Source organism: Triplophysa rosa, unplaced genomic scaffold, assembly GCF_024868665.1.
Source record: "Triplophysa rosa unplaced genomic scaffold, Trosa_1v2 scaffold1_ERROPOS769263, whole genome shotgun sequence".
NCBI classification, from domain to species: Eukaryota; Metazoa; Chordata; class Actinopteri; order Cypriniformes; family Nemacheilidae; genus Triplophysa; species Triplophysa rosa.
In genome coordinates, this window is record NW_026634216.1 from 232,450 (window position 1) to 240,849 (window position 8,400).

Genomic DNA, 8,400 nt, shown 5'->3' on the forward strand with positions numbered 1-8,400 from the left:
TTTGCGGTGCATTGAGCTCAGCTGATTATTTTTCTCTCTAGGAGCGAAAAACCCAAGCTTCACCTTGAAACGAACACTTTGCAAATGCCCCTGCCCGCCTGTCTGGTAGTTTGCTGTGATCGTGTAGTGGTTAGTACTCTGCGTTGTGGCCGCAGCATTCCGATTCGAATCTGGGTCAAAGTAACATATTCTGGGTTTTTGAGGAAACTGCTTCCCGCTCACTTTGGCCCTGTGTTGGTGGCGAGCACCTTTCAACAGTTAACCCCAGTTCGATTGCAGCCAATGCACTGCAATTTGTTAAAAAAGAGCCACGCCACCCACTTCTTTAGCTGTTCTTTAGAATGTTTAGGCCCAGCTCTTCTAAGCTATTGGACAGCGGCAAAGGAAAGGCTTTCCTCCCCGCCGGGGAATCCTTTTGGAGGAGGCATGGCAGAAGAACTTGGCACGCACCGACACAAGCCCGGAGAGCTCAGCTCGGTCTGGGAGGACCTCCCTCTCAGCACGGTTTAAAAGCGTGACAGGCGGAGAAACTGTCCACTATACTGACAAGGATTATACTTCACAAATATTAGTTCTTCTTTCTGTTGTTCACAGCTAGTACACGTGCAGAGAAATGGAAAGTCTTGCCGAGTTGCCTTAAAAATGTGGGGTTGCTACCCCGTTTCTTTAGCTCTGGGAAACAGTTGGGATCACTGGTTTCACGCAAGCGGCATGGGTTTAACTTCCAGTGTGGGAAGCCAATGGCTTCTTTTCCTTCCATGTGTTTGCAATCCCGTATTGTTTTAGAGTAAAACTCTGTTGAGTCAGCTTCGCTGGCGGCCAAAGCATGATGAGGTCAGAAAACAGCAGGTTGTTGCACTCCACAAAGCCTTGATTCCTGGGTGGGCTCGAACCACCAACCTTTCGGTTAACAGCCAAACGCGCTAACCTATTGCACAACAAAGACGGACGTCGGCGCAGCATGGGATTGCGGCACATACTGCTGTGAAATTTTCCTCGGACACGTCGCTCCGTTTGACTCGGAATTAAAGTGCAAAATTGTGGCAAAATTTAATGACCAAACACGTAGCAGCGAAGCATCGTCTCGCTTCTTTTCAGAGAACCCCTTCGGAAATAGAAGTGTGAGGAAGTTGTATTTGTCTCAAGAAGATCCCAGCACTAGGCCTGCTAGCCAGGGCCCCGTTAAAAAGGCCCCCTGACAGGAGCAGCGCAGGCGCCCAATGTGGGGCTTGCACCCACGACCCTGAGATTAAGAGTCTCTTGCTCTATCAATTGAGCTAGGCGGGCATCACGCCCCCATTCAGTCCTAGTCTGTCAGTACTGCCAAACGGTCAAGTGGAGACTCCCTTGTTGTTGGGTGCCATCATTTTGGAGGAGGCATGCCAGAAGAATGCACACGAGCCCTTAAACGAGCCCGGATAGCTCAAACGGTAGAGCATCAGATTTTTAATCTGAGGGTTCAAGTCCCTGTTCGGGCATTGGCTGCCATCTTTAGGGCCCACCTCCTAATTTTGCTGCTTTGGCTATCCAGCTTGCTGAACAGCAGTAGCATTAGCAGCGTCGCAACGACCGTAAGAAGTTGAACACCCTCGTGTAGTTGTGGCCGAGTGGTTAAGGCGATGGACTAGAAATCAATTGGGCTCTCCCCGCGCAGCTTTGAAACCTGCTGACTACGTTTGCAGTGCATTGAGCGCAGCTGCTTATTTTTCTCTCTAGGAGCGAAAAACCCAAGCTTCACCTTGAGACGAGCACTTTGCAGATGCCCCTGCCCGCCTGTCTGGTAGCTCGCTGTGATCGTGTAGTGGTTAGTACTCTGCGTTGTGGCCGCAGCAGTCCGGTTCGAATCGGGGTCACAGTAACATATTCTGGGTTTTTGAGGAATCTGCTTCCCGCTCACTTTGGCCCTGTGTTGGTGGCGAGCACCTTCAAACAGTTAACCCCAGTACACTTTGCTGGCGGCCAAAGCATGATGAGGTCAGAAAACAGCAGGTTGTTGCACTCCACAAAGCCTTGATCACTGGGTGGGCTCGAACCACCAACCTTTCGGTTAACAGCCGAACGCTCTAACCAATTGCACAACAAAGACGGATGTTGGTGCAGCATGGGATTGCGGCACATCCTGCTGTGAAATGTTCCTCGGACACGTCACTCCGTTTGACTCGGAATTAAAGTGCAAAATTGTGGCAAAACTTAATGACCAAACACGTAGCAGCGAAGCATCGTCTCGCTTCTTTTCAGAGAACCCCTTCAGAAATAGAAGTGTGAGGAAGTTGTATTCGTCTCAAGAAGATCCCAGCACTAGGCCTGCTAGCCAGGGCCCCGATAAAGAGGCCCCCTGACAGGAGCAGCGCAGGCGCCCAACTTGGGGCTCGCACCCATGACCCTGAGATTAAGAGTCGCATGCTCTACCGACTGAGACTGAGCCATTCGGTCCTAGTATGTCAGTACTGCCAAACGGTCCCTTGTGAGGTCCTGTGAGGCCCTTGGAACATATTGCCTTTTCATACCCTTTATTAATATAGGAAATTGTAACAATGACCTATGCCTTCCTTTATTTTTGTCCCGTGTCCACCTTCCTCCACCAGATGACAACTCTTCACTTTCTCTCTCCCTACTATCTATTACTTTACTTTTAATTCTTAATAATTTATATGTATCTTCTGAGTTTTTTTTTTGGTTTCTCTTAATTCTTTAACCATGTCTCCTTCTAGAAATTGTACATTCATTTCACTCTCCTTGTACCTCTTCGTCTTCCATCTCTTTTCGTGTTATACCCTCTTTTTGGCTTTTTACCCCACTTTCATACTGTGCGTGTAAATCCCCTAATGCTGCCCATGCCTCTTGATAACAATCTAAGAGCCCTTCTTTTTTACTTTTCTTCCCTTCTCTCTTTTTTGGTTTTGCCCCAATACTTATTTGTTTTTCTTGTTCTAAATCTACCTGTCCTTCCATTTGCATTTCACCAGTAACCTCCACAATGCCCTTGAGTATTGGAAATTGACCTTCGAAATTTGACAGAAATTGGTTAGTGCACTTCCCTTCTTTTTCCTTTGTTCCTTTATTAATTTCCTTCTATACTGGATATTTTTTATATAAATGTTTTAAAAAAAAAATAGTATTCTTTTCTCTAAGTCCCTTTTTTCTCTCTCTTTTGTTTTACTTTTCCGTTGTTTAGTTTTATAATTCTTGATTAAAATGTCCATTTCCTCACATAATGCCACATCAAATGTTCCCTCCTTTGGCCATTTAGTCATCTTATTTTTAGTTCTCTTTTTCCATTTATTTGACACTTATTTATCAATAAATTTTGTCACGAATTACTCAAGAGTCAAGTGCAGGGTTCAGACAGATTTATTGAAGGTCACAGACAAACCCAAAATCAGCCCGCCGGAGCGGAGAATAATGACTACAACCGCCGCAGCGGAAACAGAGCAATGTCCAAAGGGAAAGCTACAAGATAAAGGGCCCGAGTGCTCGGCCGGTAGTGAGGGATGACCCAGGGATAAGAAAGCAGCAGAGTCCATTGGTCCTTGAGGGACAAATAAACCCTGATGTGACAGACGGGAAGTAATCCACAGTCCTTAAGAGTCTTATGGCCTGTCTAAACTGAGCGCCACAACCAGGCACCAGAGACCAGCAGATGTAAGAGGCAGTCCGTCGTTCTGACAGTTCACAAACCCCCAGAGGGGAGAGTCCAATATCAAAATCCACTTGAAGCAAGAATAATCCACAGGCAGGTACCACTCGAAACCGGAGTAAATCCACTCGGCAGGGAAAGCACTTGAAACGAGAATAGATCCAATTGGTAGGAACCACTCGAAACTGGAAAAATCCACTTTGCAGAAAGCTCCCGAAACCAGAGTAATTCCACTTGGCAGGAAACACTCGAAACTGGAACTAATCCACTTGGCCGGAACCACCCGAAGCTGGGGAGGCGGTCTCTGGGTAGACAACGGTAAAGAGAGGCAGACACCCGGGAGTGTACTAATACTCTGGAGCCAAGACAAGACATGACAAGGTGAGCTACAAGACCAAAACATTTTAACAAGACTAGACTAGACTAGGCTAGGCAAGGCAAGGCAATAATTATTTAAACGGTCAATCCGGAAGGGTATAAACTCTAAAGGTCTGACACGAGACAAGTGAAAACACGCGGAAAATAAAGAGAGTAAGATTGAGCAGAAAATAAGGAACCAGCCGTGTGAGGGGAATCGTGCGGAGACCCAGGTGAAACGGGGAAAACCAAATGAGTAGATTAACAAGGTAACGAGAGGGGTGGGGTAAAGCACGCGGACTCCGAGCATGTGGCGAACTGTTAAAACAGAGTCACGTGCCCGACACAACAAAGACAGGACAAGCCAGAAAAAAAACTGCTGAGTGCTAGACTCGAGACCCAACATCTTTACACAATGGATATTTTAATCCCAATATTTCAACAGGAGTGGCTGCCATGACTTCACTTTAGTATACCTTTTTATTTAGAACTACTTTTTTATTCTTTAGTGTATCATACTATTCACTTTCAAATTGCCCTTACAAATGTCAAACATGTACTTCTATTATTTTCTTATTTTATTATGTTTACACTATTTTAAGTATTATTTTGTATTTAATTAATTTATTAGTAAATTATTTAAATATTATTTTATTATTACTTTTTACTATTATTATTTATTTGTATATTCCTTTTTTTTATTTTTTTTATTCAATACCTTTGTATACCCTCTTTTTTCAAGTAGGTTTTTCATTTACTCTCTCTGCACTCACTCTGCACTCACACACACACACTCACTCACTCTCCTTCACTCACTCTGTAAAGTAGACTAAACCTATTTCTGTCTGTCAGGCTATACTTTCCTGTGTTCAGCTTTCAACTGTATCCCAGATAGTTTGTTCACCTATATTTTTAAATGCATTATGCACACCAGAACATTATTGATACACTTTGTTATTCATACCAGCTTATTACCATCATAATAACTGTGACAGCTTATCACTAAACACAGATTGATATATTTTATTCATTCACCACACACACACACTTTATAGTACAGGAATTTTCACCCGTTGCAGGAATTTTCACCTGGAAGGATTTTTTTATATACATCTCATAGAAGACCTTTCATCTTTCCAGGAATTTCCACCTGCACAGGCAGTTTGCACCTACCAGGAATTTCACCTGCACTTCAAGGTCCTCTCATTCACAGCTCATTACTGTTACGGCTAATTTATAAATACAGATTGCTATATACATAGCTTTTCTGTTACAGCTTATCAACAAACACAGATTGCTATCATATACAACATATAGGTTATCTGTTTTATCACTTTCCAACTCAAAAATAGAATAGAATGAGCTTTATTGGCCATGTATGTTTCCACATACAAGGAATTTGTTATAGTGACAGAAGCTCCACAGTGCAACAGAAAGACAGCAACAGGACAGAACACAAATGATAAAAAAAAAAATATATATACAATAATATAGAAATAGGCCTTCTTAGTAATCAAACAGATTAGTGCATGCACTTATATCCCTTGGAAGCGGAACCCTTTAATTCTTATTAACCTTTTATTATTTATATTTTGTATTTTTTTGTAAAACCGGAAGAGCGCTGTGATAATTCTTACCACCACAAGCTTTTCTTAGATGAACAACACAAAACTGAGTATATAAGCAAAGATGCTTACCCAGTTTTTAGGTGGCCACCTTGGCTTGTGTTGCTCATCTAGTCAGCCTGCTGTGGTCTCTTACTGTGCTCTCATCCGGTCCCTGTTCGGGCGCCACATTTGTCGTGGATTTCCTGTCAGCTATGAAGAATCAGTCTCAAAACTGTGGGTTCTGTTGCCAAAAGATAGATTTTATTATCATCGACAACAAGCCGAGTTGGTCTATAGAGTAACTAAAGAGCCTTGTCTCAAAACCCATGCATAAATACACTTCGTTGTTACCTCCCATATGTTACTTTTAGCATGCCTGTAACCTGACAGGTGTTGTTGTTGCATTCTCAGCAACATAAGTATTTTTACTACACTGTTCTCTATACCATATTTGGATGTTCACACATTTAACTTTGCACACATTGCATCCTTGTAAAGGTCACACAGCTAAGTTTATCTGTAGGTTGTGTAGGTCTCTTTATTCTAGCCAAAAGACACTGAGTTTCCTTAATAATATAGGATCATGGTTATGTTTACACAAACAATATAATGTTAACACAAACAATATAATTCACTAGTTCATTATTCTACTCATAATGCACAACACTTGAGGCACAACACCACATTTAAATATCATCCACAAATCCCACCAGAGGAGGATTAGGAAAGTCTGCGCAACACTCTAATTGAGACCAGCTTTCAGCCTTGCTCCTGAACAAATCCAAAATCCTGAATAGCGATTCATTGGATCGTTTTGCCTGCTTGGCACTTACGTTTATTTGATTTTTTAAAATGTGATAACAAAAAACCTCAAGCATTTCTCTTCAAATGAGAATGCTATGAGCTAGGTTGCAGTTTGGCCCAACTTCGCCATAACTGAGGGCTAATCCTCATTAGTATAGTGGACAGTATCTCCGCCTGTCATGCGGAAGACCGGAGTTCGATTCCACGTCTTGTTCTACCGGCGTCCCTCGCTGGCTTCCTGCTGTTGTCTGTCTCTGTTGCACCATCGTCTAGTACGTACGGTTGTTAATCGACAGGTTGGTGTTTCGAGCCCACCCAGGGATGGGCTAAGCTTTTGGTTGCCACATACAGCACAGCTGACGCACATCTGTTTGGCCATCTGGATGCAAAGTCATGTCACGAGGCTGTTCGACAGATCCTTACTGTACGCATCGGGCTGGTGACCACCCAGCGAGAGGCCTCGTGGTGCAATGTTAGCATATCTGACTCCAGCTCAGAAGGCTGCGTGTTCAAATCACGCGGGGTCAATGGTTCTTTGTGCCTGTAAGGTTTGTTAACAACACCTTGTGGCTTCTGTCGCACACTGGCTTGACTGACTGCTGCTAGTTAGTTGTTCACCGAGGTTCTGTTGCAAATCAGAAGAATCTTTTTGTACCCACATGATTGTGCATTTTGGATATAGAAGATTTTTTAAATGTAGAGGTGAGGTTAAAAACGTCAAGACATTGTTGAGACATCTCCTAACCAGTCCTAGTCCCAGCAGCACCTTTTGTACTTTTCAATTGTCGGCACCCAGGACACAACACTGTTTATCCAGCATTTGTTGCCTGTGGCCTCAGGAATCACAGTAAAATAGAAGTTAAATACTGTGTGCTCACTTGAATTTGATTGTGCAAGGGGCTAAAAAGTAGAATGAGCACAAAAAGGCTGATAAACGAGATCAGTGGCTATATGTTTGACCTCCTACACAGCTGACTCGACAGAGTTTTTTTATGACTGCTTAGGCACGATTTTAGAAACAAGGCTCATTTTCTCAAAACACTACACACAGTTTATACATCTACACACACAATTAGCAGAACATCTCAGATCTTTTGCAAAATGAATCACTTCCTTTAAAACTTTACATTAATTTTACAAAACACAGTTTTGGTATCGTATGGTACACACATGGTTCATACAGTCGGATTCTGTTTGAACCACTTACACACTGCTGTGCTTAATTTTAAACACTTGTAAAACTTCTATTGATATAATCTAGATTTCATTTTTTTAGAGATATTGTTACAGGAAAGTACATGAATATATTTAGATCAGTCAAAATACATTTTATGGTAAATGTCACAGGACAGCAAACAAGACATCGTTTCAAACACGGAACACAGTGAATGGTACCAAATATTACTTATGGATGTCATATAGTAGGCTATATTGAACTGTAGATTTGTTTTATCTGTGCTCTTGTCGAAATGTCCGAATTACTGTAGCAACAGCATACCTGCTAAGGTTGGGCTGAACTTTCTGTCCAGCCTCTCTCAGTGTCAACCCATGGTTTAAAACATGGTCAACCAAGGTTGCTCAAATCGCATCTGATAAATTTGGTCCCTGTCTTCTTTGTCCACATCCTCCTCCAGGTCTGCATCTCCCTCTCTCTCTCCCTACCTCCCTTCCCCTCCCTCCCCTCTCCCTACCACCCTAAAGCTTATTAGATATTAGGCTGTGCTCAGGTTGTTTATTTGCGCACTAACGTTACTGGTTCACAATTTATAACCGTAAGAAAGACTAGAGATAATGTAATGTTGCCGGGTCTCAATAGCTTACGTAGCATGATCGTGCCTTGTCACAAATTTAGTGTAATGCTTGTAAACGATGAATACCAAACCACAATAAATGTTGTATGGACAATAAATGTTGTATTGGTATCAATAGTTACTATGCTAGGCACTATTCCGCTAGCGAGTTGAGTGTAAGTTAGTGATTGCACTTATTACACAA